A 9,280-nucleotide genomic window follows, 5' to 3' on the forward strand; every position below is an offset into this window, starting at 1 on the left:
ATGATCCTCTCTCTTTCCGAGATGCAATGGCTTCACCTGAAGCAAGGCATTGAAAAGACGCCATCAAGAGTGAATTGGACTTCATTGTCTCTAATGGCACTTGGGAACTAGTTGACCTCCCTCGTGATACTTTCACTATTGGGTGCAAATGGATCTTTAAGAAAAAGTTGAAACTAGATGGATTCATTGACAAGTACAAGGCAAGACTGGTTGCCAAGGGGTTCAAACAAAAGAAGGGAATAGATTACTTTGACACCAATTCTCCAGTTACTCGGATGACCACAATTAGGGTGCTTATTGCACTGACTTCCATTTATGATCTCTCGGTCCATCAAATGGATGTGAAGACCGCTTTCTTGTATGGCGATCTTGAAAAATAGATCTATATGGATCAACCTGAGGGTTATGTGGATCATGATAATGAAAACAAAGTATGTAGACTTCTTAAGTCATTATATGGACTAAAACAAGCTCCTAAACAATGGCATGAGAAGTTTGATAATGTTATTATATCATTTGGCTTTGTTGTCAATGAATCTGATAAGTGTGTTTATTGCAAAGTTAAAAGTGATGGTTGTATTATTTTATGCTTGTATGTAGAAGACATTCCATTGTTTGGTTCCAATATGAGAATTGTGAATGAGACAAAGTCATTTCTTAGTAGTAAGTTTGATATGAAGGATATGGGTTTTGCAAATGTGATCTTAGGCTTAAAGCTGACTCATTCAGCTGAGGGGATAGCTATTTATCAATCTCACTTTGTTAAGAAAGTACTTGAGAATTTTGGCTATAACTAAGGGAGATCTGTAGCAACTTCATATGACCCTTCTATCCCTCTTCATAATAATACGACTTATGTTCTTGTGTCTCAATTAAGGTATTCCCAGATTATTGAAAGTTTGATGTATCTTGCAAATTGCACGAGACGGGATATTTCGTTCTCCATGACAAAATTAAGTAGATACACAAGTTGTCCAAATCACACTCATTGAAAGACATTGGTAGGTTACTAAGGTACCTGAGATGAACTATTTCCTTGAGTTTGCATTACAAGAGATTTCCTGCAGTTCTTGAGGGATATAGTGATGTGAGCTGGATAGCCATGAACTCTGGAAGTTATGGCATGACAGGGTATGTATTTATCTTGGGTGGCGGTGCAGTCGCCTAGAGATCAGTAAAGCAGATCATCTTGTCTCGGTCTACTTTTGAGGCTGAACTTTGTGCTTTAGATATCACAGGATTGGAAGTTGAATGGTTGAAGTGACTTCTTGATGAACTTCCTTTAATGAGCAAACAAATTCCTGCTATATTTGTGCATTGTGACAATATGGCCACAATTGCAAAGATTAAAAGCACAAAATATAACCAAAAGCAGAGAAGACACATCCAAGTCAGAATAAAATCTGTAAGAGAACTAGTGTCTCAGTTAGTGGTTGTTGTGGACTATGTTGGATCCAAAGAGAACACAATTGATCCATTAACGAAAGGACTAGATAAGTCATTGGTCCTAAAATTCAGAGAGGGGATGAGACTAAAAACCATCAATAATTCATCTACAGTAGCAACCCAACCTATCTGAGTGGAGATCCCACAAAGTAGGTTCAATGTGGTAATAACAAACTGTAGGGTGAACTGAATAGCACTTTATTTATGAGATACTATGTATCTGTGTCTGTTCCCCTGATTACTCTGAAAAGGTGTTGTAACTGCAAGTTAAGGAAGGGTTAAAACTATAAATGGGTTCAAAGCCTTCTAGGCGAGATATTAGCAATGCATATCTGGAGAAGCCCACCTATGTGATTGTGACTGTGTGGCCGCAGTTTAAGGAATTGGGTTATTCCTAAAGTCACTCATGAAATAGGATTCAGGTGCATGGCCTTTAATGTGCCGCCCCTAAAGATTACAACCAGAACCTTTATCATGTTGTTGCTAATGGACACTCCTATGCCAACGATTCAAGTTCAAGACTTCAGTTCACTTCATTCATGTGGGGGTAAAGTTGGTCAACTAAGGTAGTGGTTCAAACCGGAATGTACCATTGCTGAAAGCATGATATGTCCTAATGCAGATTGTCTTATCTTGCATCTTGGTTTCCTCTTATTTCATTCTTTGAATTTGTGGGGGAATGTTAGGTGTAAGAAGTGAGGGGAGAGAGAATTCAAAAGAAGAAATGTGGGCTATTTTTAGAGAAAGTTTGGTTTTGATGACGTGGAATAGTCTCATATTGATGGTGTTTGAGTTTGTTGTGGGCTTTATAACCCACATGTAAACTCTTGCACGTGTTCTTGAGAACAAGAGGTTGAGATGACTACCACAAACACACACGCGAGTGCGCGCGCCTATCGTGTTGTGCCGAGCCGAGCCGGGTCAGGCCAGGCTCAGGCTCGGGTTCGGGTAATTGGCTCTTTAGGGCCATATCCAATCAAGACCAAAGTATCTTTTTGCTCAAAGTTTCTCTGGATATTTGGATTCTTTAATGGGTTATGAGAAATGATAACGGGTCATAACTCCTCGTAGTCCATGCCTGTTATGGCTCTTCGGATTCTGTTAACGGATCTTGATTCTTCGATTTCCATTAATGGGTCACGTCCCCTTGGATTCTGTAACAGGTTCTTTCCACGCTTTGTAACTGTTCGTGAGTTATAAAAGCGTGGTTAGGGATGGGGTTACAGACATTCGAGATGCACAAAAATTCTGAAGAAGAGCTTTGTAGTTTTCTCTTTCCCTGTTGCTCTCTCTCTCCTGAGTTATCCCGAAAGGGGTTTTTTCTGCAACTTCGATTCGTGGAGGTTGTTTTTGAAGGACGATCTGTCGAAGTGCACCGTTCTGATCGTCGAGGCTATTGCATCTTGGGGGAAGGATGCCAGACCATGTTTGCACTATATGTGAGGGGCGAATCTTCTCTAAGGAGAGTACTTCTGTATGCCTTAGCCTTTTACATAATTTTAACATGCTTCTATTGTTTATATTATGTTCTATGCATATGTTTGTTCATTTGCATATGTCTGGATTTTGGTATATGGTGGAACCCGACATGTTTGCTCCATGTTATTGTTTTGATCGTCTGTTGATCATGATGTTCATACTGTTATATTTTCTGATGTATATCATGTTTAATATCATGATGATGATTGTGAAACTGCGTGATCCAAAAAATGATCCAACAGGATGCTCCACCTATGATTGGCTGGAGATAGAGATCTATCTCTAGAAGCTAGAGGAGTTCCAATAGAAGGGAAACCCTACCATCATGGAGCTATTTAAGCTACATCTTTCAAATGAGGTGCATCTATTTTTTCTTTTTTCTTACTCTCATTCTTCCTTCCAACCTTTGAGGTAGTCCAAACCTCTATTAGAGACCTATAATTACCTTGAAGAAAATCAAAATCAACTCAGAAGGAGGTGTGTATAAAGGAAAAAGTGATGGTTTTGTTGCAAAAAAAGCATTTTCAACAGGGATTTCTACTTACATGGTATTCGATTTCGGAATGCATTAGCATACCCTCTTTTGATCCAGAGCTTAGATCTACATGTGATCTATGGCTAGAACATCTATAACTTTTAGATCTATATGAAAAAAGTTTTTTAAAAAATCCAAAATGGTCTTTTGGGTTAATCGGTTTTGAAAAAACATTTTTAAATAAGGCTAGTTTTGAAAAGGCAAAAACTATTTTTGTAGAATGATTTTCTTGTTTGATTCAGATTGTTATGAGCATATTAATGAATTATATCATGTTAGAAAAGAAAATATTGATGTTATCATGTCTATAATAATCTGAAATATCATGATTTAGTTTATTCATCATGTGGTTAGTGTTAAATATGGATTAAATATTAGATCTATGTTATATTATATTTTACCAATGAGATTTATGGATTTGTAATAGTAGGTCAACATAAAAAATGGTTAAATATTGTTATGTATTTATTGTATTCACATTATAATATCATCTATGATGGTGAATTATGTTTTAATGTCACGTTTAGCGTATGGATTATGATTTCATTAAGAGTTCTGATAACCCTAGACTGTTATTTCTATTCATGACCTGACCAGTTTTTGAAATAATTATGTTTCTCGTAGAATACAGATCATAAATAAATAAACATATCATGATGTTTTTCACATCCAGATCTTGATTTCAGCATGTTATTTTGTTAGATTTGGATATGTTTTAAGGAAGAAATGCCTATTGTAAAAGAGCATGGTTTTTTGCTCTGGTTACATGGTTGTTCTGAATTGTTATTTTGAAAGTCTTGAAAACCTATTCAAAAGAGATCAAATAAAATCATAAAAAAATATGATAAATTCAATATATAGTAGAAGATATTGTAAAAATGATTTTGCAAAAAAGAGTAACCAATAAATTTATGAAAAATCTCCAAGTTGGAAAAATTTTTATAGATTGCAAAAACTAGTCTATCATTTTTCCAGAATAATCTGTTGATACATATTTTTTATAATTTTTGTATTCAAAATCTATTTCTTGATTTGCTTTTTCAATATATTAAAGCATATTTAATAAAAAACTGAAACTTAAATCTATTTTTTGTGATTTTTAGTTGATTTTACAATAGTAAGCAAACAGAGGTCTGAAGTTACCTCACGTGTTTATTCATATGCCTTAGCTTTTTTCAGTAGACAATTCATGTTAAGTAATATATAAAGGATAAATTATGATATTTGATGAAGGTAATCTGATTATTCATCAAGCCTAATAAGGCATAAAATTGGCAGTGTCTGAATATACTTGTGTTATGTGTAATTGCATGAAATTTGCAATTGATATGCCTACGATTGTAACACCCATATTTTTAAACAAAAATTTTAAGATTTTTTTTCAAAATTCCCTTTACACGATTTTCAAGAACATAGCGAAAACACTTTTTAAATATGGTTCAAGCCTTGAGTGAGTTGCAGATACAACACACATATATAACATTAGAATAACTAAATCAAACCACAGTTTCATTAAAATGAATCAAGTACTACTCTCAACCATTATCAAAGTTTGCATAACATAAACAAATCAAATAATAACAAAATGTATCAGTCATCTTAAAAGCCTTAAAGAAATGTGACACTCTTGATATCACCCTGTGCTTACTGTCACCACCTTTCAGCTTACTCATTACCTAAAATATTATAAATATGGGTATAAATACACAGCCTCAATAAGTAATTACCAAAACACATGAACATAAATATTCCAATAACAAAAATAAGCATTAACATTTTTCAGATAACATTTAAACATGCAACATAACATATCAGAACTATGCATAATTTATATTTACACAATCAATCATGCTAACATTTATATTTGCAGAATAAATACGCTATAATGCTTCATGTCAATAAAATAACAATTTAGACACAAACTGAAATATTACAATGAATCCATTATGTTTTTTTGTTTTACTTTTTCTTCTTCTCAAAGGTACACTCCCGGGTTCATAATTTCAATTCAACCAATCCAATGAGGGGTTTATTATGCTATGTATTTTATTAACCTTATTTAATTGAAGAATCTGCAACCTTACACTGAGGTTCTACTAGAGCAGTCTGTGACTGAGAGAAACTCCTAGTGGTCCAACATGAAATCGATTACTACTCTGTAGAGATTTTGGACATACCATCTAAGACACCTGATAATTTAGGTTCTCTATGACAGAAGACTAGAGACCAAAGAGACATCATTGCCCTCCAAAAACCAAACAATGACTCATCGGTCGTATGTACCCCCACTCTCTCTAAAGTGGTTCCTAGTCCAATGGACATGGTCTGAATTAGTCATGGATGTTATTTAATTATTAGGTTCATTAATTAAATTACATGTGCTCACAACACACACATCCAAGCTCACAAGCCCAATCTTCCTATTAGAGATTTATATAAATAAGTCAGTTTTGACTTATTCAAATAACTCAGTTTACACCATGAATCGACCTCCATGAGGCAATTATATGATTATGTGTATGAATATCTTTACTTTCCTTGGTGCACTACATACACCTATAGGTTTCATTGAACTCAGGCTCACACTCGAGCCATACACATGCTTATATCACACATCAGTATCACCATATCATATGCCCACATGCATACATAAAGGCTGCAACCACATGTAATCATGATCAAGCTTAAATAAGCAAACAACGTGTGTAACAAATTTCTTTACATTGATTATGCCTTATAATGCACAATGTTGATTAAAATGTATATCATATGAATAATTATAAATCAAGAATAACATGGAATACATTCAGTTTACATGCATATCAAATCAAAATTTAATATGAACATCTATAAACATGTTGTATAAAGTAAAATACAATTAGGCATCCATACATGTCATACTGTGTAGTTCAGATCCTTGTTAATTCGATTTTGAAAAATCCACCAAAAATCACAAGAACCGAATTTCACTCTCACAATTTTAGTATAACCGCACCATATCTCAGAAACACAATTCAAGAAACAGAACTACAAAATTCATCGTAATAAAAAAAAAACAAGGACTAAACCTTGTTAAGAAAAAATATAAGACAGATCATGTCAACTTCTGAAATTCATCTCAGTTTTGGAGAATTTCTCTAAATTTACAGAAAAATCTTTGATATTTTTTTTTATAGGATCTTCTTTTATATCTTAGCTTTCACTCAGATTTTTCTTAATTTATTTTGATCAATTTTGATTGGGTTTCTAAAATTATCCAAATCTTTGGTCGCAATAGTCCTATTGATAAGGCAGAAAACTTGTGCTCTATTACAATTGATGTTTCAACCTCAAAACTGGTCCAAATAAAATAAAATATGAATGTGTAGAAAACTCTAATATTTTTAATTTAATTCATTGATTTCATTTTCATAGGGATATCAATATTTTTTTGAAACAAGTCAGGATAAAAAATGAAGATAGAATAGCCAAGATTCAAACTCATGCAAGATCCATTAAGTAAGAACAAGATTTAAGGTAAAAATTCATACAAGCATAATTTTTGATGCTCTAAACATATTTACATCATCATACAAAACATATTTGATCATAATCATGTTTATTTTGCTAAAACATTAACATATACCATCCAAGAGTAATAAAACTTTCATGGAATATCTCAAATATAATTTTATCTATGAAAGAATCAAAAGAAACCTTAAATATTATGAAGTCATGGTTTTTTATGCAATAACATGTTCAATCATGCTAAACATGAAATAATCTACAATATATGCTCAAATTAACTTTTTTTATAAAAAATATCAAAACCTTAAAAACATTTTTGCCAAAACCCTCTTCAAAAACTATTTTTGCCAAAACTCTTTCCTAAGGCATTAGAGAAGTCAAAGTTGTTTGGCAAGCAGGGGTTGAAGATGCAGGAGATGCTTGAAATTTTCAAGCACGTTCAGATAAACCTCTCCATACTTGACGCCATCCAGCAAGTCCTTGCATACGCAAAGTTCTTAAAGAAACTTTATACGCAGAAGAGGAAGTTGAGGTTCAACATACCAAAGACGATATATCTTACTGAGCAGGTGAGTGCAGTGCTCCAGTACCAAACTTCACCCAAGATCAAGAACCCAGGGGCTCATATCATTTCTTGCATCATAGGAGACAATACTATCAAGCGTGCTTTGCTCTACCTTGAGGCAAGTGTGAACATCTTGCCAGGATTCTTTTATGATGCATTTGGATTATAAGAGATGGAGCTGACACCGATGACCCTGCAGTTGGTAGATTCATTCATCACGGTCCCGCGAGGGATTCTTGAAGATGTTTTGGTCAAGGCGACAATATACTCTCACAACCAAGCCTACAAAATCATATATATTAGTAATAATATAACCTTCAACTATCTTAGTCTACAGCTACAAAGTATGTAATAAACAATTACCTAGACAAATGGCCAAAACCCTGCGACAGTTTTTGTACCATTACTTACATGGTAAAGTTGATTGTACAAGTGTGTGAGCATAGCATCACCCCATGCATAGTTGTCAACTTCATCCAAGTCCTCCAAGAAATGCAACCATGGGTAACTTATTCTCGAACCAGACAAATCAAAAAATAAAGTAAGTCCAAAAAAATAAAGAAGTAAGTTGCGTAACTCTTGGTCAGCTCTTTTAGATGCACATGTAGTGGACCAATCTTTACATTTATTACGAAAAGAATAAACTTTCATCGATGTGAAATTGTTTTCATCAGAAATACATTGCCTCTAGTCCTCCATCGACATTCCTAGAAGGGCCATGCACTTGTCCCTTACGGTCTAGTTTGAATCTCATAATAGGACAACACTTTCATGGTACTTAAGGAACGTAATCTGCGTCACATCTTTTAGGGTCATGATGATCTCAAAAGAATTAAACTAGAATGTGTTTGTCTTATTATTTCACTTATTTACTAGGTGGGTCATGGTATTCCAACATGTTTCAAAAGAATGTTGGTCCAGAAGGTCGTCGAAGTGCATATTTTGCAATCGATCCTTCTGATACTCAGTTGTCTACCACGACAGAACTATAAGCCACTGGCACCACCCTCTGAGCTTTTCACCTGGTGCTCTACTTCTCTTGTGACCTTCCTGTAACACAAAATAACATATTATTCGTATCGAATCAAAATTAGTCTCATTTATACTTATACATGTCGTTATACACAATAATCTCTATAAATAATAATCGTTGCACACTCGCTATATATAGTAATTGTTATCACAATAATTATTATACATAATTATACCTATAATAATAAATTATTCATAGTAATTGTTATCACAGTAATCGTTATCACAGTAATCGTTATCACATTAATCGCTATATATAGTAATAACTATCACAGTAAATCGTGACAGACAGGATCGATTTATATACTTTGGTCACACTTTTCTTCTCTTCATCCCTTCTCTCCATCCTTTGACTTTCTTCTTACTTTCTTCACTCCTTCGGCTCCCTATTCTGCTTTTCAATTACTTTCTTCCTTTATATTTTCTTCTCTTCATCCTCCTGCTTTTTTCTTTTCCTTTCCTTTTCTTCGTCCTCATGCTTCTTCATTTCCTTTTTCTTCTCTTCTTCCCCCTGCTTTTATTCCCTTTCTTTTTCTTCCTCCTCTTGCTTTTTCTTTTTTCTTTTATTCTCTTCCTCCTCCTGCTCCTTTCTTTCGCTTTTCTTATCTTTCTCGATCTCTTTCTCATTTCTTTGCCTTTTTTTTCTTTCTCATCCTTCTTCTCCTTCCTTTGTCTTTCCTTCTCTTTCTCATTTTCGTCCTCCTTCTCCTTCCTTC

Source organism: Nuphar pumila, chromosome 12 (assembly GCF_984573655.1).
Source record: "Nuphar pumila chromosome 12, dmNupPumi1.hap1.1, whole genome shotgun sequence".
Lineage (NCBI taxonomy): Eukaryota > Viridiplantae > Streptophyta > Magnoliopsida > Nymphaeales > Nymphaeaceae > Nuphar > Nuphar pumila.